The sequence below is a fragment of the Melanerpes formicivorus genome, unplaced genomic scaffold (genome assembly GCF_026170545.1).
Source record: "Melanerpes formicivorus ecotype bairdi unplaced genomic scaffold, bMelFor1.0.p_v2 SCAF_16, whole genome shotgun sequence".
In the NCBI taxonomy this organism is placed as follows: domain Eukaryota; kingdom Metazoa; phylum Chordata; class Aves; order Piciformes; family Picidae; genus Melanerpes; species Melanerpes formicivorus.
Window position 1 is genome coordinate 13,478,496 of NW_027142368.1, and position 20,122 is coordinate 13,498,617.

Here is a 20,122-nt window from a genome sequence, read left to right on the forward strand (position 1 = left end):
GTGAGTCTGGTGCTGCATAAGGGAAACTGTGACAGTGAACAGCTCTGTGCAGGACCTGCAGCAGGTGACCACCACTACTGGGGACAATCAGCCTCAGGGAGACTTGTAGAAACCAAAATTCTTCACTTTTTACCCCTTAAATCAGATAGGTTTGCAGTACTAGAACTGTACTAGTACCAGCTGTGCTGGATGCCTTTTGGAGTGGTAGTCTGAGTGGGGAGAGCTGGTGCTGTGTGTCTGGAAATCACATTCTGCACCTGGTTTTGTCAGGTGTTAGTTTTACTGCCTGTGAGATTAAAGAGGTGGAGGTCAGAAAGGAGAGGATGTAACATTTCTGTCTTGTTCTTTGCTTGATAAATGGGATGTAGTCAGAAATACTGCTGCCCTTGCATGCCCTTCCTGGCTGGATCTTACCAAGCAGCAAAATGGAGTTTGGAGATGAACAGGTGTGGATGAAGAGGGGCAGAAAGGGGAGCGTGGAAGAAAGACAACACCAGAAAACTGTGCCCTGCTTCCCTGAAGGAAAAAGAAAAAGCCTCACAGAGATGGGAAAGATGCTGGCTCTGAAGAGCTTCTAGTGATCCAAGTAAAAAGGCATTTTAAATGCAGATGCAGTCAGCATTTTTCCAGGGGCAGAATGAGGGGCAAGCAAAGAGCAGCAATTTGCTTGCTTCTGAGGTAAGTAGATACAGTGCTCTCCTGCTCCTCACACCCACACTGCACTCTGTTTCCCAGTTACTGGGGCACTGCTTCAGAGAGTCCCTCACATAAGCCCTCATTTTGCTGAAACCTCTGGCAGTCCATTTTCAGCACTGTGCAGAAGTGTTTCCTGTGTTGGTACCTGACAGTTTCTGTCCAGTGTTGTGCTTTGTTCCATTCTCCTGCTCAGGTTGGGCAAACTCTGCCTGTGCCAGACTCCTGCCTGCACAAATGAAGCAGAAAACCAATCATGGAAGCACTGGCAGGAGCTGCTTCTCACCTTCCCTACTGGCAGGAGGGAAGGAGCTGTTTGTCCATCTCACAAGGGGGAGAAGCTGGGAGCCTCTCTCCAGACTATTTCTTAGATCCAAAGAAAAAGGATCCAGGTCTGGTTTTTGTCCCCATTACTCAGCAGAATCTCACTTATTCAAGTTGCTTTTCCTGGGTTTATTTACTTTTAACTTAGTAAAGATCACCTGCCAGCCAGAAGCACAGCCAGCCAGTTAGCCCCTCTAGCTGAGAAAATGTCTAGTTTGATCCAAAGCAAGTTGCTTTTAACTCACATTTTACTTCCAGGTTTCCAAGTGCCCAGGGAAGAGCCAGGTTCTTTGGAATGATGTTCTGGATGTAATGCCAATGGTTCATGGACATCCCTAGCATGGTCATAGTACTTACAAGATTGCTGTGTGCTTGGTGTGCTAGGGACAGAGCACTCTCCACACACCACGCTGTGTCTCTGCCTTTGTGTCAGTGCAGTGCAGGATAGGCACAGAGTCCTGTACCCTCTGTAAGAGACTCCTGGACTCGTTTGGGTTTTTTATCTGGTGGTTTTCTGATGTGCTTCCACTGGTGGGGAAGTACTATCAGGGGAAGAGAGGCTCTGTGGTCTAATGTCAGCTCTGATGAAGGCAAGTGTATGAAAGGCAGTTGCTGACACTGCAGACAGGAAGTGCAGCCTGTTCATCCTGTGTTATGCCTCCAGATGGCACATGACACCGCTCTTCTTCCCCGGGAAAGCTTTGCCTGCCAGGCTGCCGGCTTTTTCACTTCCCGATTCTAGTGGCCTCCCTCCACACCATGTGCTGTCTCCTCTTATTATTCCCCAGGCTGTAGCTGTAAACCTGTCTCTTCCAGCCCTGTCCCATGTCAGTGGTTGAGCCCAAGCTGCTGCGTCTGCAGAACGCTGCCTGCCTGCTCCACAAGGGCAGGGTGCCTCCTGCTCCTCTGTAGAGTGTGGGACACTCAAGTTTATCAAGAGCCTGACAATGCCAAATAATCCTTTCCTTCCTTAGGCAGTGCTCTGACTTTTGGCTCTTTTTGATGCCTAGACATTTTCTGATGGTGCATATGGTCCTAGGTGTTAAGGGCTCTGATTCTGACCAGCCTGGAGCTGGTTATTCAGTGTTACTGGCTGTGTGCTCAATTCCCAGCTCACCACTCTGCTCCACAGCTGTTCCCAGCGATAACAGGTTTGTGGGACTGCTGAACATAGAGCAGATACATCAATAAAGGCAGCAAACAACAACATGCTTGCTCATGCTGCTCAATACAAATAACAGTTAAAAGGCTGTTGCAGTTAATGGATCTGTTTATGTGCCTGTGTGTAACACTAACCGTGATTCTTCTGTGCCTTTTTTCACACAGGTCCTTAGGGAGGTTTTAAATGCACCTTTTAAAGCATCCAGCAACATCTGCTGAGCTACTTTGGCTTCTTCCATCTCTCCAGCCTGAAGTACAGCCAGATTTCGATGCAAAACTCTAGTGGTAGGTAGGTAGATAGATATGTTTTATAATGGAGATGGGCGTGTGAGGGAGCTTCATCAAATGCTCTAAATCTTCTGGAGGGTGTATCTACAGCTACCCAGCTGTTCACAAGCTCTGCTGCCTTTGAAGGAGGAATAAATCACACTTCACATCCAAGCTTCCCACTCTCCTGTATCAGCAGTGGTCCCGCTGGCTGCGCTGATGGGAGCTCGGCTGCTGCCCTGCAGTCTGAGTGCTGCTCCCAGTGCTGGTGGTGACAGGCCAGGTTGGCAGGTGCTGGAGGAGAGCTGGTCTCTGGAGGCTGGTTACCTAAATACTGACAAAAATTTCTGAGTAGTAAGGATCAATCAAGCCTTTAAAACCATTGTCATTTAATAACAAGCCACGTCTGAAGCTGTTGAATTATTTTTCCTCTGCGTGATGATCTAAACCGTGAGTGAGATGCCAGCAAAATAGATTTCATGGTGTGAGCTGCAGTGAGACCATCAATCTTCTGCTTTGTCGAGCTCTCTGCCAGCATGGCACTAGCAGTCATCTCGAGGCTGTTAGGACACTCAGTGCTGCCACTTGGTGTTGTGCAAATGAGCTTTCTAGGCTTTTAGAAAGCATTGCCTTTCACAAAGGCTAACAAAGAAAGATGGAAGCAGTTTGGCAGTACCTCCTTCCATTCAGTTTCTCACCATTTGCACATTTTAAGCAACTTAAAGGTGAATCTTCTTGGCTGTTTCAATCAGTATTTAAGTGTCCATTCCCCTTTTGTTCCTCTAAAATGTGTTTTGTAGTCAAGGGGACAGGAGCACAGAGCAATCCAAAGAAAGCCCCAGTTTCAGTCACATCTGGAAGATGACCTTATCTCTGCCCCCCTGCCCTTGCAGGTCAGATGAGAAAGGGACGAGAGGCATACCCAGAACAAAGAACCTGCTCAGGGCCTTGGCAAGTCCAACTCGCTGCTTTCTTTAAGCACCCACTTAGAAAAGGATGGGACAGAGAGTGGGGAATCTGAGTCTATACAGCTGCCAATCAGTGAAATCCCTTTAAAATTTCTGCAGAGGGTGACCTGAGCTACCTCTAACTGAAGAGAAGTTTAGCTTAACACTGGCAGCTCTCCCCTGTGTAGGTTTTGGTATTGAAATAATCCAACACACTTATGACATGTATTATTGCCACAGTATTCTCTTATCTGAAGTACAGATTGGGGCCCAGTTCTAAGCAGCTGTGGAAAATACATGTTTTTTTCCTGAAGTGTTGCCTGTGTTTCATGCTCAGCTTCCTGTTTCACAGACAGCAGTTACAAAGCCTTTTGAATTTGTTTCCCTCTAGCCAAATGATCCCAGTGTGCTGCAAGCCTGAAATCTTACAAGTCAGTCTGAGAAAGGCAAGATGTTGATGTCAAACTAGAGCCTTAAGCCTCTCTCAAAGCCAGAGCCATTAAATGAGACTAGAATTACATGGAAGAGTTGTTCTACAGAGTATGGTCAACCAGCTCCTGATGAAGCATGTTTGTAGTCACAATTTACTGTCTCAGGTGATCAGTATATTGAGAAGCTTGTACTAGGTAGAGCCAGAATCTGTGTGAAAACACAACCACCAGCCCCCCAGACTACAGAGGCTTCTCTCTCTGCTCAGAGAAAACATGACGCTGCCATTTCCCCCAGGACTGGGCTTTCACTCGGAGAACATTTCAGCTCTCAAGGACTTGGCTATTTAATTTATTCTGGAAAAGGCAGGATGGCTCTGGAGGAGTCCAGCTGGCTGCTTTCTGGGCTGGTGACAGAGCTGCTAAGGAGGGAAGGTCCATCTCCTGCTGAGAGTTTGCAATCAGTGAGGGGAGCAGGGGCAGGAGGGAAATACAACAGCAGCTGCATGAGCCACAGCCAGTAGCGTGATGACCATGGCCACCCTACTAAGCAGCGTCTGCAATTGTCTACCATTTGCTGCACCTCTTAGACACATTTTTAGGAGACATCTGAAGGCAGGTTAACAAAATGCTCAGCAGTGGTTCCTTTCAGCAAAACGTGTGGAGCAGGAATAAAATCAGAGAGGATTGTGGCAATTCAAAGCCTGACCAGTGCATATCTCCCTCTCTGGAGATACTGAAGCCCCACCTGGATGCACTCCTGTGTGCTCTGGTGTAGATGCTGCAGGTCTGTACTGTGAGTGTTTGTGGAAGTGAGCCTGTACTGCCTCTTTTTGTTTCACACAACAGGGAAGGGAAAAAGAAAGCATTTCCACAGTGTGGCAATGAAATGATTTAACTAATGTAACTTCTTAATAGACTGGGGCTGTACTAGAAATCAGCAGGCAAACAGCAGGATGGGATTAGCATGGAGTCTCTCATCAGCCTGCATTGGACATCATCGTGCTCCAAGCTGACAGTGGCCTTTTAACTTTGCTGGCATGTAAGGAAAATTCTTACATGCTAATAGTCAAGTTATGATTTCCCATGATTGAAAGGCAGGAGCTGCTAAGCACAACAGAGTGAGCTTCCTGTGCTCACCAGGACATCTGCCAGCACTGTGATCAAATGATGGCTTTCTCTGGCCTGCAGTCAGGAGCAAACTGCGTACTCTTGATCAAAAGCACAGTCTGCTGGGGTGGAGACAGTGTAATTATTGGTGACAAATCTGACAGAAGTCCTTTGAAGTGACAGTCTCAGGATGGCTCAAGATTCACATATGGGGGAATCAATTTGCTAATTATAGCAATAAATAACCTCAATAATGAAAAGGAAACATAAGGTGAGGGTTGGAGCTTCACCAAGCTGCAGCCATCAGGCATGAGGGTGGCCAGGCGCAGGGGAGTTGCTGGTGATGAAGTCTGTGGGTGGGAGAAGACATGTTTGGGTTAAATCAGTTGTCTGGGGAGCTGCCTGGCATTTTGATCTAGTTCTTGTGCAGAAGCAGCTGAGGGGCCAGCCCAAGAAGTTGCAATGAATCAAGCAGTGTTTTACTGTGGTGCCTTGACAGCCTTGCAAAGCACCTAGCAGGGGTCTGACTCTCTCTTGTGGGTCCACTTCCAGTAGCAGCACAGGATCCTCCTTACCAGGCAGAGCCACAGCAAAGGAGTCTAGGAGATACAATAGGTCTGCTGTGGGTGGGAAGATCCAAAATAGATCATACAATTAAATGAAGTGCCAACTACTCCTAAGTAACTTTGGAGCAAAGAGAAATCCAAAATGGATCATACAGTTAAATGAAGTGCCAACTACTCCTAAGTAACTTTGGAGCAAAGAGAAAACATGGTGGTGATTGGGATCTTGCTGTACCTGGGCAGATGCCTCTGCCACAGAAGTCGACTTGTTTAGTTGCAAGGAGTAGGTTGTGAGCAGCCCTAAGAGTAGGCCTGCTGTCTCCAATCCTCACTGTCTCCAATCCTCCCTGCCCCACTGGTAAACCAAAACCAGGCCGGCATCCTGCGTGCAGCAGCAGGCCTGCTGCCAGCTGTGGGACAGACTCATTTCCAAGGGCGGAAGTCACGGCACCCAGATGGATTCCCCTTTGGCAGCAGATGAAAGCTGTGTGGTTTCAGAACAAAGAGCTCCATTTCTGCATGTAGGAAATTAAGAGATCAGCCAAGCAATGTTATGCAAGCTGGAGGGGAACCCTTAAAAAAACCACATTATACTCGCTGCGTTCTCCAGTGATGCTGAGTGAGGCATTCTGTGCTAACTGGAGGTGCAATACAGCACAGGTGAGGGCACGGGGCCAGGGGAACAGTGGTGGCAATGGATTTATAGCTCTTCCACCCTGCAGCACATCACTGTTACTAAAAGGAGGAGAAAGGGGGCTTGTGAACACTGATCTATTTGTGGCTGTTTGAAAATGGGGGCTGGCCCAAGTAATGTTATCTAGCACTTAAATTACAGAAGCCAGTAACAGTATCTTAATTTTTCTCAGTTAGGCAGTGCCTTGCAGACTTGCATGCTGGGCAGTTGAGCCAGAAGGACTAGGTTGGCATCAAAGGTTTTCTCTTAAGCAAAGCTTTGTGGCTCCTATGCATGATCTGTTGAGCACAAACATGACTTAAAGCAAGATTCCTGAGGCACTGACAGCTGAGAATGGCTTCTAAGGTACTGACTCACAGAAAGAGCTCCTGTGCTGTATGTAATACCTGGTTCCGTGGGTTTATATGTGAGGTCACCCTGAAAGCAGTAGGCTAAATACAGAGGTAGTACTGCTGTGGAAGCAAAGGTGTACCTGCTACCCTGAGGGTATGTATGTTGAAACAGAGAGATGTAGGGAAACCTGAGTGTGCTTGAGAGAGTGAAACAGGGAACTTGTCCATGTTGCCCACAAAACACCTACAGCAAATCTAAAGAGAAATAAGTAAGTGCAGAGAAGCCTAAAGCTGACAGCAGAGAAAAGAGCAAGTGTAAGGGTTGTATCGCAGTACACTAGAAAGGAAGGGACCTCCAGAGATGGTCAGGTCCAACCCTCCTGCCAAAAGTAGGATCATGTAGGGTAGTCTGCACAGCAATGCATCCAGAGGGGTTTGAGTGTGTCCAGAGAAGGAGACTCCACAAGCTCTCTGGCAGCCTGTTCTAGTGCTCCATCACCCTCACTGTAGTTTGATAACAAGTTAAAGTGGGTTGACCATGGCTGGCTGGAGCCCCACAACCAGCTGCTTTCTTACCTCCTTCCCCAGCAGCACAAGGGAGAAGAGATTAAAAAGCACAGGGGCTGTAATCAAAGCAGACAGCTGCCTACCAGTTGCCATCATGGGCAAAATGGATTCAGCTTGGGGAATATTAATATATTGCTGATTAGAATGGGTCTGGATAACAAAAAACCCCAAAGAAAAATGAGAACATACACAGGACACACTTCCCCCTTTTACCCTGGCGCCGTTTGGCGCCTTCATTCCCAGCTCCTCTGCCCGGGCAGGAGCAGGGCTGTGGCCAGCTGTAATGGTCACTCTCTGCCCTCCCTTCCTCTCCTGCCTTCCCTGGCAGGGAAGCTGGCAGGGCTCTTCCTTGCACTTCCCCTCACTGCCCCCTGCCTGCATGGCCTTGGGCCTCGGTGGGGAAAAGCTGCCCAGGTTGGACTGATTGATCCTGGTCACAGGGATTTGGTGAGCCTGTGAGGGGCTGGGTGGAGCCCTGTGGGGCAGGTGCTTGAGAAACCGGCTGGCACCGGCTGGACCCTCACCTCCCAGTGCCACCCTGCAGCTGCCTCAGCTGCCAGCACCTGGGCACTGATGCCCAGCACAGACCTTCTCAGGCTCCTCTGTCCAAGCTGGCTGCCACATTCAGCCTGTCCTGGTGCCTCCATTGCTCGGCACAGGATCAGGCACTGCCCCTGCAGCCATCGCCTGGCCCTGAGGCAGCGCCCGGCCCTTGGGTCACCCAGCAGGTGGCTCTCCCTTCTTCAGCTGCTTCCTTCTAAAAGGAAATGAAGAGATAATGTTGAGAGAAACAGAGGATCCCATCCCAAGTAAGAGTTCCCTCAGGGCCCCCTGGCACTGGCATTGCCCAGGGTTGGGCGGGAAGGGAGGCTGAGCTGGCACCTCAGGGACCACTGCCCTGGGGGAGAGGTTGGTTTGCACCTTGGACATTGAGGGAGGTTCTGGGGGCACACATTGCTGGCTGTGGTTTGGATCTCACATTGGGGTTCCTGGGGCACACATTGCTGGCTGTGGTTTGGATCTCACATTGAGGTTCCTGGGGCACACATTACTGGCTGTGGTTTGGATCTCACATTGGGGTTCCTGGGGCACACATTGCTGGCTGTGGTTTGGATCTCACATTGGGGTTCCTGGGGCACATATTGCTGGCTGTGGTTTGGATCTCACATTGGGGTTCCTGGGGCACATATTGCTGGCTGTGGTTTGGATCTCACATTGGGGTTCCTGGGGCACACATTCCTGGCTGTGGTTTGGATCTCACATTGGGGTTCCTGGGGCACACATTACTGGCTGTGGTTTGGATCTCACATTGGGGTTCCTGGGGCACATATTGCTGGCTGTGGTTTGGATCTCACATTGAGGTTCCTGGGGCACACATTGCTGGCTGTGGTTTGAACCTCACATTGGGGTTCCTGGGGCACACATTACTGGCTGTGGTTTGGATCTCACATTGGGGTTCCTGGGGCACACATTACTGGCTGTGGTTTGGATCTCACATTGGGGTTCCTGGGGCACATATTGCTGGCTGTGGTTTGGATCTCACATTGAGGTTCCTGGGGCACACATTGCTGGCTGTGGTTTGGATCTCACATTGGGGTTCCTGGGGCACACATTGCTGGCTGTGGTTTGGACCTCACATTGGGGTTCCTGGGGCACATATTGCTGGCTGTACTGGCTGTACCACCTTTTTGGGGTACCCTGAGCTCTCCCCAACCAACAGCACCTGCTCAAGAGACAGGAGGGTTGCTCGGGAACTCTCAGGGAGGTTGACATTGCCATGCATCAGCTTCCTGGTGCAACAGGATGTCCTTATGCCTTCCTGAGGTCTGGACCAAACCAGTCAGCAATGTGCAGGAGCTTGGTTTCTCTGGCAGAACTTAGCCCAGAACTGGGCTGGGCTGCAGCCTAGCACCCTTCAGAGCTGGTGGTGATGAAGGGCCTGAGTTGATGAATTGTGCAGATTGATCCTTGTGCAAGTGGAAGAGGAAAGGGGCTAAGTGATTCATGAATAATTAAACACTGAGATAGAGCAACATACATAATGCATGATAAATGAGACAGAGCACAGCAGAGGCAGCATGGGTGAAGTTTGTTTCAACAAGCATAAAATGGGATGTGACAAGGTATTTATGCCAGAACAGCTGTTTGCTGAAAATTTTCATTTATTTATACAGATTTTTTTCCCTCCTTGTAGTTAGGAGCTCTGCCTAGAGTGGGGCAGACACCAGCAACTGAACTGGAAAATAAATTTGGTTCCTGCTGGGTCCCAGTCCAGCCAACCTCATGAAGTTCAATAAGAGCAAGTGCAGGGTCCTGCATCTGGGTCGAGGCAATCCCAGGCACAAATCCAGGCTGGGCAGTGACTGGCTGGAAAGCAGCCCTGAGGAGAGAGACTTGGGGGTGCTGGTGGACAAAAAGCTCAACATGAGCTCTCAGTGTGCACTTGCAGCCCACAAAGCCAATCAGATCCTGGGCTGCATCAGGAGAAGTGTGGCCAGCAGGTCGAGGGAGGTGATCCTCCCCCTCTACTCAGCTCTGGGGAGACCCCACCTGGAGTCCTGCCTCCAGTTCTGGAGCCCCTATTACAAGAGGGATGTGGAGGTGCTGGAACGTGTCCAGAGCAGGGCCATGAGGATGATCAGAGGGCTGGAGCACCTCTCCTGTGAGGACAGACTGAAGGAGTTGGGGCTGTTCAGTCTGCAGAAGAGAAGGCTCTGAGGTGACCTGATTGTGGCCTTCCAGTATCTGAAGGGGGCTACAGGAAGGCTGGGGAAGGACTTCTCAGGATCTCAGGTAGTGATAGGACTAGGGGGAATGGAATGAAGCTGGAGGTGGGGAGATTCAGGCTGGATGTGAGGAGGAAGTTCTTCACCATGAGAGTGGTGAAGCCCTGGAATGTGTTGTCCAGGGAGGTGGTCGAGGCCCCGTCCCTGGGGGTGTTTAAGAGCAGGCTGGATGAGGCTCTGTCCAGCCTGATCTAGTGTGGGGTGTCCCTGCCCATGGCAGGGGGGGTGGAACTAGATGATCCTTGTGGTCCCTTCCAACCCTGAATGAAACTATGAAACTATGAAACTACGTTCCCACCTTGGAGATCCCTTCCTTGCCTAGCACTAGACTTCCCTTTTTGAATATCTGATGCAATATATCCCTGCCCAGCTATTTGGGCTGCATTTTAATTGCAGTTGAGGTGGGTAGGGTAATGCTGGTAATGCCATGGAAACAGAGAGGCCCATGTTGACTCACTCCAGCCTTTTCTGATCCCAGTTTCCCCAAATGTCTTCTCCTCCTTCCAAACTGCATTTGCTGTTGCAACATAAATTATTTAAATGTGCTACATTCATTACAGATGGTAATGAGGCTGCCAACCAGAGGGCATCAATGCTGTACTGCAGTGTCAAACTGATTTAAGAGGATGGGGGGGGGGGTTGAGGGGGGTGGTGGTGTTTAAATACACACCCCCCCCAGTCCCTTCCCTTTTCTAAACAAATCTGTTCAAACACAATTTTCCTGTAAATAACACTAAAGGCCAAGAGCTGCACTATTAGACTTGCAAAGTTGCTTCATCTGAATTAAAGTGAGTTCTGAGCAACAGGACTTTATTGTTCTTTCCTCGCTGTGAATCACTGCCAGCCTCTTTTCCTGTGTTAATGAATAAGCTATGTATTGGTGATGGTAGATCACAGGACCTCAAACACAGAAGGTGTTTATTACAGATAGCTGGTACAGCTACTCTGACACACGAAAATCCCAGCTTTGGCAGAGCTGGCTTCATCCCTTTTTCTCATCACAGGCTGCAGGTGGAGTAGGATTGTGTGAAGCCACCTGGAGCTGAGCACTGAATCTTTCTGGTCTCTCCTGCACCCTTCACACAGGGCTTAGTGAAACACCAAGCCTTAGACCTTCCAAGCTATGCCCATTCCAAAGTGGCCTTCCCTGCTAAGGGCCACTTGTCGTGCCTGCTGACCTGGGTGCTCAAAGAGGGGAGTATCTTACTTCTCACTGATGTAAACAATACACAAGGAAGCAATCTTCTGCTCCTCTCTGCAGACTGCATTTTTCTGCTTTGCTGCTCTCTGCAGGCTACACTTTCCTGATTAATACTTTGTGGTGTGTATTTACAGCTCTTTTGTCTAGGGTTGCACTTGGACTGCTCCTCATTTCTGGAGCTGACAGAATACTGTCTTCAAGCAGAGACTGCTTAGACTTCAGGTGAGGCCAAAAATAGTGAAGCAATCAAAAAAAAAATCTCAGACTATTTTATTCTATCCATGGGTTTTCATCATTTCTTGCCAGTGAGAGCAAAACTGTGGGAAGTGACACTGTCCTGCTGTCACTTGTAGGTAAAATACGTGTGAAGGGTTGAGTATAAAGCAGTTGTCCCCCCAAAATCAGTGTGTTGTCTTTAAACATTGAGGTCATCTATCTATCTGTCTATCTATCTATCTACCTATCTATCTATCTATCTACCTACCTATCTAAATATATATATATAAACAGAAATACTTTTTGAAAGGGGAGATACTGAGTCCATGAAATATGCCAAACCAGGAGACTGCTGTGAGAAGGCTAAAACTGCTCAGTGCCCTCCCTGAGGACCCCCAGATGCAGCTGCATATTCAGGTGCTGGACGGGAGGGGGGAGAGAGAAATACCTTTTGATCTTGCATTACAGAGAAGCCCAGCACCATTTTAACAGCCTTAGCCCTAACTACAAAGCTGTGCTTCAGTTCCTTGAGGTGCCTTGTGCACTGCTGGGCTCTCTGGGTAGTAAGAAAAAGTAACATGAACTACCCAGAAGTAACACCCTGCTTTCCAAAGCCATCCTAAGGAAGAAAGCATTGAAGAGAATAAAACCATGCTGTGGCCAGGCAAAGCACAAGCATGCTATGGAAACTCTTTTCTCTTGTGTTTTTGTAGGGGGTTCCCCTTTCAGCTGATGCAATGACTCACTGATTTGCATGGCCACTCATGTTCTGGTTTCTGAAAGGCTTTGAGCACAGGACTGTGATGTTGAAATGCCCTCTCAGCTGCCCCTAATTCAGCTTGATTTGATTTTTTTTCTCCTTCTTTTTCCTGCCTTAATCTAGATGGGCCTTGCCTCTTTAAAAGTAAAGTGGGACACGGGGATGGGAGAGAGAAGAGGAAAATTTCTCAACTGTCTGCCCTGTTCCAAATTAATTAGAGCCAAACATACCTCAGATATGTGTAGAAAGCAGACGAGAAAATGCTCTCCATTACTGCATTTGAACACTGCAACTAGAGGTGACTGATAAATCAAATTGTCTGTCAGCAGCTCTCTGTGCAGCTTGAGCACACTCCAAATGCAGGTATTTACTGGGTTTATGGAGCAACGTGCACAACTTGCAGGATAAATCAACCCAGTGCTTGCCAGCGGGATGGGATGCCAGAAGAGCTGCCTGGCCAGATGACTTTTCTTCTATCAGCCATGTGAAAATTAGCAAGTTTCTGGATGCAGGCTGCTGTGGCAACCTGTTTCCATCCCCCTTTTTCATATGCCACTGGTGTGGGCCCTGGCCTGCTGCTGGCTTTGTGTTCTCCTACTCCCAAAAGTATGGAAGCTCCTCGTTTGCTTGTCATATTTCCTTCAGTTGTGTTAAGATGTCTGCTTCCAGTAAGTGTATGTCCTGCTCCTCTTTGCAGCCAAGACACTGTTTTCCTCAGCTACTACTTGACAAGCTCCTTCCCACACCACTCAGATCCCCTCTGAGGGATCATCCAGCATGCAATTCCCTTCAGGGAGGCATGTGCCCCCTGCCCAGCACTGCCATTGATGGGTGATATGGCAGTGTACAGTGGCTTCAAGTGAAAGCCCACATTTTCCCAAGAGAGCAGAACATCCCCAACTGGAAGGAAAGCCTGCATGAGCTGGCATGTGTCTGTGCCAATTTACATCAAAGGAAAATGCATATTACAAATGCTTGTGGATGTAGCTTTCCAAGATCAGAGGACAAAGTCCAGGCTGGTGAATTCAGCTAGGCTGTGCTTCTGTGCTGTTTGATTTTAGCATACTGTGGCTCTTTAGGTGTCTCTTTTCCAACTCCTCCTGTGTAATGCAGCCCTCAGAGCTCTGGGGTAACATCTTTGGCCTCTGGTCCTTCAAAGGGCTGTAGTATCAGCAAGTAAAGAGAGCAGAGGTAGGACTGTCTTGCATAAATAAGCACAAATACATCCATATCCAGACAGGTGATTAAAGACAATGGCAGATGAAAGAGAAAAGCAGTTCTTGCTCATGAGGGTCTTGCTGACCCTATTCTAATGTAACTCTTTTCCCCTTACCATTTGTTTTTCCATTAAGAAGCCCCTTCCATTTCAGGGTGCAGTGTAGCATTATGGCAAAGTCTTAACTTTTCAAGGGGTTGTCTGTGCTACAGAGAACTTTGCTCTCTAGTACTGGTGACCTGCCTATAGGCCTGGTCTTCCTCATAGTGTTCATTTAGGAGAACAGTCTTCCTAAGGCCTCTCCTGACCTGCTAGCCTGTGTAGCTGCAACAATGCCTTCTCTTCTCCAGGGTTTCCTGTAGGTTAGCTAATGCATATGAAGAAGGATTATTTTTTTCTTCCTTCTCTTCTTTCTTTTCCTAGTGAAGCAAGACTTAAGTTTCCCTGGATGTCCCCACATGTCAGCCAGCTCTGACTCTCATCTCTGCAGTCTTGTTGCATGCTAGGACATTGCTCTGCTGCCGTAGGACTGGCAGGGTGAAATCAAGGGCTCCTCTGAGCAGTGATGAACTCCAGGATGAACACGTGGGTCTGAGGACAGGATGGTTGCTTGCAGCCACTGCAGCAGGTCCATCTCTGGAAGATTGTAAAGAGGTAAGAATCTCATGGTTTCCACACTGCCCACCATGAACAACACCTCTGCCTCAAGTGAAGGAGAGATTGTATGGCCAGAAAGTCTCACCGCCCCCTACAAAGCTAGGTCTGATGTGGTACCCCTGCTAGCGGCGTGAAGTCACAGCTCCGGATGTCGCTGTATTGCTTCCCAGCACACGAGGCACCTGCTTGATTGATTTCTTTACCCTTGTCAGTGTTCAGAATAGCTGTGCATCTATTTTAGCCAGGCAAGTCAAGTGCAAGTCGTTTTTCATGCAGGGTGCCTGTGTACAGCAGCACAGGCAGAGGGAAGCTGGATTTTTGGAGAGCAGACCCTCGGTGCGGGGCAGAACGCTCGCCCGCGCTCTGGCGCTGATTTCCTTCTTTATTGGCTGCTCCTGAGTCTGCAGCCCGAGGAACGGTCTCCTGTGGAACAGCAGCTTTAGACTATTTTATTGGCTGATGAATCTGATCTTGCCTGGCCACCTTCCAGAAACACTGACTTGCCCGAGATGAGAGTGAGCGGAAGGTTGCTCTGCCTGGGGCTTTAAAGCAATCGTTTCGAGACGAGCGTAGCACCCATGCCTTGCTGCACGGTAAGTATAGAAAGGCAGGTCTGTGTGCACACATGTGATCTATGTGTAAAGTGCTTTATGATATCATTGCTGACACAATTAAATGTGCAGCTCCTGTGGGCTGTGTCTCGTTTGCTGCTTAATTATGTGAAAATGTACTTGGTGAATTGCTTGCTGTCACAAAATGCTCAATTAACTGTTGCAGTGATCTAAGTTGAAACACAGCATTTGTCTCCTCCTCTGATTATTTCCTGTGCTGCAAGACATTGATTTAAGCTGCTTTTTTTTTTTTGTTTGTTATCATTATATTTTTTTCCCCCATAAGAGAACAAAATACAGCTGCAAGATGTTGATATTAAAATGTTTTCTCCAGCTTTATTCTATTGCTAGTGGAAACTCAAAATACCAGAGCTGCTTGATAATATTTGCTCAAGTCTTCTAAAAACTGCTGATTAATCTTGCCCATTCCTTTTTAAGGGCAACTTCTGTGAAGTTTGATGCTATGGAGTGCTTTGCCACAGAGCAAAAATAGGGCAGAGCTAAGGAAGATAATGTTTTCAACATAGTCCCCAGCGCCTGTGGTGCTCAAAGTGGCAGGATACTGCATTGCACCTCTGTCAGTTGCAAACAGCTCTCCAGATGAACATTTCTGGAAGAGCTTCCACAACTATTACTACCTAAGGAATTGATTGTTGACCAGCAGCACTAGAGCAGGTTGAAGGAATGCAGCTTTTCTTGACTGCAGCAGCTCTACATTTAAAGATACAGCTAATCCTGAGAGCTCAGCAAACCTGATGCTTGGGAGGTGATATTAAGTGTTTGAAGTTTCCCTCTGACTACCTGCAGTGCCAGAAGGGAGCTGGAAATTGTAACTTTTTGACAACCTGGGAAACAACCTTTTATCACTCTAGTTGTTCAATACACCCCTCTGTAGTGCTTCAAGACACGATGATCTTGAAGGTCTCTTCCAACCTGGTGTATTCTATTCTGTTCTGTTCTATTCTATTCTGTTCTATTCTATTCTGTTCTGTTCTATTCTGTTCTGTTCTATTCTGTTCTGTTCTATTCTATTCTGTTCTGTTCTATTCTGTGTTCTTTGTTGGGAAAGGTGGGGAGAAAATGGGGTGGCAGCATCTTCTGTAGAGACATCCCCACTGAGCACAGTGCAGAGACAATACAGCATCCAATGTAGTCCCCAAACATTTCCTCAGCTAGCATTTTCTCTGCTCTTGGGCTCTGCTTGCCACAGCTGTGTGGATGGCAATGAGGTTTTTCTTTGTTCTTCTTCCTGAGGGCCAAGGGGCAACCTGAGCAGCTTCATGATTTGCCTTGGCTGGAGTAGCTGAGGCTTCGCTTGGTGCAATTCCCAGCTGTATCTCAGCTGCAGGAGGAAGTAACTGTGTGGTACTGGCTGCTGTGACAAGTGGAATGGTAGTATACAAAGTCATGTAGCTCTGTTATCAGCTTTGATTGCAAGATTGAAGTAGGACCTTATCTTATTGAGAAATGATGCAGCAAATGTGTTTGAGTATGACTTTGAAGCAATTGTACCAGGTAGCATGGACAAACTTTGGTGCTGTGCCTTCTAAACATTACTTTTGTTGACCCTCTAAATATTTTAAACTACTTTTTAAACCTCTTCTGTGTTCATGCACTTCTCCTGCTCTGCTTCTTGTTGGCTGAGGCTTCTAAGGGAGCCACAGGAAGCTGACTTCAGGCACCCTTGTGCCTGTGGCTTGTCTGAGCAGTCCTCGAGAAGCAAGGACAGCAGGGCTAGGGAGGAGGACAGGTCACATTGGATGCATCATCCTGGTCTGGCTTGCCCCCACAGCTCGTAGCAAAGTGAAGGCCATGACTCCAGCCAGCCCCAAAAAAGCATGGCAGATTTTACCTGTTCTGCTGTAAATTGTCTGATGTGGTCCTCTTCACCCTGAGTGCATCCCTCAGCCTTGTAAATGTTCCAGGATTCTGGTCTTTCATTTTTTCCTTGGAGTAGAAAACAGACACAGGCATTTCTAGTCCCTGTGCCTGGAGAGGGGGAAAATGGAGAAAAATGGAAAAATCTCAGAAGAGGAGGCAACTAAAAATATCATAAAGCTTGTGATCTTTGTTAATGGTTAAATATGGCAGCTCTGTAGAAATGGATCTGGGAGAAAGCTATGAGTCTCAGCCGCTTGACAAAAGCATTTCTTTGAAGATGTTTAGTGTTAAAACTGAGATGTGAGTGAAGCAAGTGGGAATACCTTGGTTTGTATTTTGACAGTTTAAAGCAGCTTTTGTGCAGTGCTTTTCCAATATGTTAGTTCAGAATGGGGCCTTGCAAACTACAGTAGTATTTTAAACCACTTGAGATTCAGAATGACACGTGAACTGACTGCAGCAGTTTATTTTTACCATGGGGTTGTGTTAGCTTGGATGTGGATTTGTGTTTAGGCATATAAACACCATCTTATTAACACACATGTAAGTAGGAAGCTGGTAGGCAATGTGCTTGCATATATATCAGCATATTATTGAGCCACAGCATGAACTATTTACCACCAATATCCATTTGTAAAGCTGATGTGCAGGGACTCCATGCTAGGACTAATAAGGCAAGAAAGTGTTTATGCTGTGTGTTACAAGTAACCAGCTCAACACCGGGAGTGAGAGCTGGAATACTGCTCTTCAGTTTTAATTACAGCCCGACAAGTGGTGCATTCATTTTTCATTGTTAATAAACGGCCCATATGGCATCCTTTGATCACATGCTCTGCAGCTCCTGCAACAGTGAGGCACTTATTTCCAGGGAATACAGAACATAGAGTTTAATTTGGGCTTTCTGAGCAGAAGATTGTCTTGAGTAGGAAAATGGATGCTACAAGGAGAAAGGTGCCTTGGGTAGCTCAGAGTTTTCCAATCTGAAGGCTTGGTGCACGTTGCACACACCTGAGCAGCAGGGCCAACAAATTCCTCATGTTCCAAATCAAACTCCTTACATCACCAGCAAATTTCATTCTTTCACAGAATATGTGAGGATTATTGTTTTTTCCCTGTGGTGCACAATCTGGATTCCAGGGTGCCTGGCATGGAGGGACAGATTAAACAGGGAAAGGGGCTTTATTTACAAGGCAAGGCAAAGCAAAATCAGAATTTCTTTGGGTATGAGAAATATGCATCACAAACCCCACCACCAACCCAGCCCTCCTCCTCTTTCCCCGACCCTGCACACCTTGGAATGGAGAGAACTTCTTTTCTGTCCATTGCAGCATTCATCATACCTTTTAGAAACACAACTGAACTCTAGAGCATGGCACCAACTGGAAACATTCAGGAACATCAAGGAAATACCATCTTGGAAAGCAAAGCTTGCTAAAGTTTGCTCATTATTGTCTTCAGAGCATTGCTGTCAGGTGGAAAACAGGAAGCTAAGTGACAACTAGTCTCCCTGTTCTACACTGTCACCACAGATGGATGAGTGGTAGGATCTCTCTAGAGCAGCTCATGTCTACCCTTACAGGGTAGCTCCTGTAGCCACCTTAGTCTGACTGGGCAGCTAGTATTTGGGATGTTTTACACCACAAAATGATACTGATTATACACAGCTGTCCTAATGTGGTTGGGCCAGAATACCACGTCAGCCTTTGGCTGCAGGCCCTCAGCAGTTTGGAGTCAGGCTGGAGCTGAACCTGGGAGGGGCAGAAGCCAGGACAGCTGCCCTGAGTTGGCTCCAGGTGTATCCTAAACCAGGAACATCACCCTATGTATAAATGGGGCAGTTTACTATGGAGATATCTCCTTCTGCTCCTCCTCTTCTTTCTTCTCCTCATCTCTGGAGGTACTTGCTCACCATTCTGCTCCTGATGACTACTTTCCATTTTATTGTGACTGCTGTACGCTCCCTGGGCTGAGTATATCTTTGTTTGCTTTTTATTTGCATTAGTATTAGCATTAGTTTTGCTGTTTCATTAAATCCATTTTCACTCCAGCCCATGGGTCTCCTCTCCTTTTCCCATTCCCCCTTTTCAGCTGGGGAGGGGGCATCAGGTGATAGAAAGACTGCTGTAGTTTAGCCCCAGATATGGGCTAAATGGAGATAATAACTCACAACTTTAATGTAGCCTTATGTGTTTACAAAGCACTTGTGTATGTATGCTTCTGTTTCCTTGAACACAAGAGGTTTCCTCCCTCACAGTTTTCATGTGATCCTTCCAGGAGCTTGGAGATGCAGGAAGAAAGCAGGGAGAGAGCAAGGAAAGCCTATTGGTCTTGTTTTGGGGAAGCTTCATCAATAAGATGGCAACCAGTGATCACTCATAACCTGCTGCAGCACTGTCAGCCCCTGCCAGAGTAGTTTGAGCTTGTGATCTGACAGCAGGCAATGACCAAATGGCACCAACTCCCCCAGTGCTCCATATAAGCAAAGACTTGTGTCCTCTTAGCCTTTTGCAAATGATGAACACAACATGATAGCTTAAAACCCAAGGCAGATGGTGCCTGTCTCTACCAGGCATCATTTCATACGTGTGGTGGAGTGTGGCTGGCTAAGTGTGTCCAGATGGGCACTGCTCCTTTGATGAAGAAATCATTGGAGTGTGGGAGTCTGTGGGAATCTGGGCTAACATGAGCTCTCACGTGCAGCACTAGTTCCAGGCACAAAATTGAAGAAATCATTCTCTACATATGTAATTAAAGTGGAGGGGGGAAAAAAAGCCCCAAGAACAACAACCCTTTGAAAGACTGTGGTCATTTAAGCTACTGCTTCAGGGAACTCACACATAAGGCACTTAAAACAGTGGAAGCAAGGAGTGTTGGGAGCTTCCAGCTAATACTCTAGTCCTAATATACCAAATGTTCCCCCAGTACACCTGATTTCTTCTTTCAGCTGACTTTTTAGGAGGGAGTTTTGAGGGAAATACTCTATCTGATGTTACATACATGTAACTTTCAGCCTAGACTACAGAGGGGATTATATACTTGTTATTTTGATTTCCCTTTAGGGCAGTTGTGTGCTGTTTCATAAATCCAGATGACTGGTGCAGGTTTTAGGGAACAGGTAATTTGCCATGTGGACTGTCTGCTGGTCACCACCTCTACTCTTAGAGGAGATGGCAGCTAACAAACACAAGCCCTATGAGGAGAGGCTGAGGGAGCTGGGGTTGCTTAGCCTGGAGAAGAGGAGGCTCAGGGGAGACCTTATTGCTGTCTACGACTACCTGAAGGGAGGTTGTAGACAGGCAGAGGTTGGTGTCTTCTCCCAGGCAACCAGTACCAGAACAAGAGGACACAGTCTCAGGCTGCACCAGGGGAGGTTTAGGCTGGAGGTTAGGAGGAAGTTTTACTCAGAGAGAGTGATTGGCCATTGGAATGGGCTGCCCAAGGAGGTGGTGGAGTCACCATCACTGGAGGTGCTCAGGAGGAGACTTGATGAGGTGCTTGATACCATGGTTTAGTTGGTTGGGTGGTGTTGGATGACAGGTTGGACACGATGATCTTGAAGGTCTCTTCCAACCTGGTCTGGTCTGGTCTGGTCTGGTCTATTCTATTCTATTCATGATTTCTGACAGCCTGTTTCAGGTGGTGAGGAATGATCTGCCATCTCATGTCCTTGTAAATAGCTGTAGCCCAAGATCAGAGTGAAATGTCTAA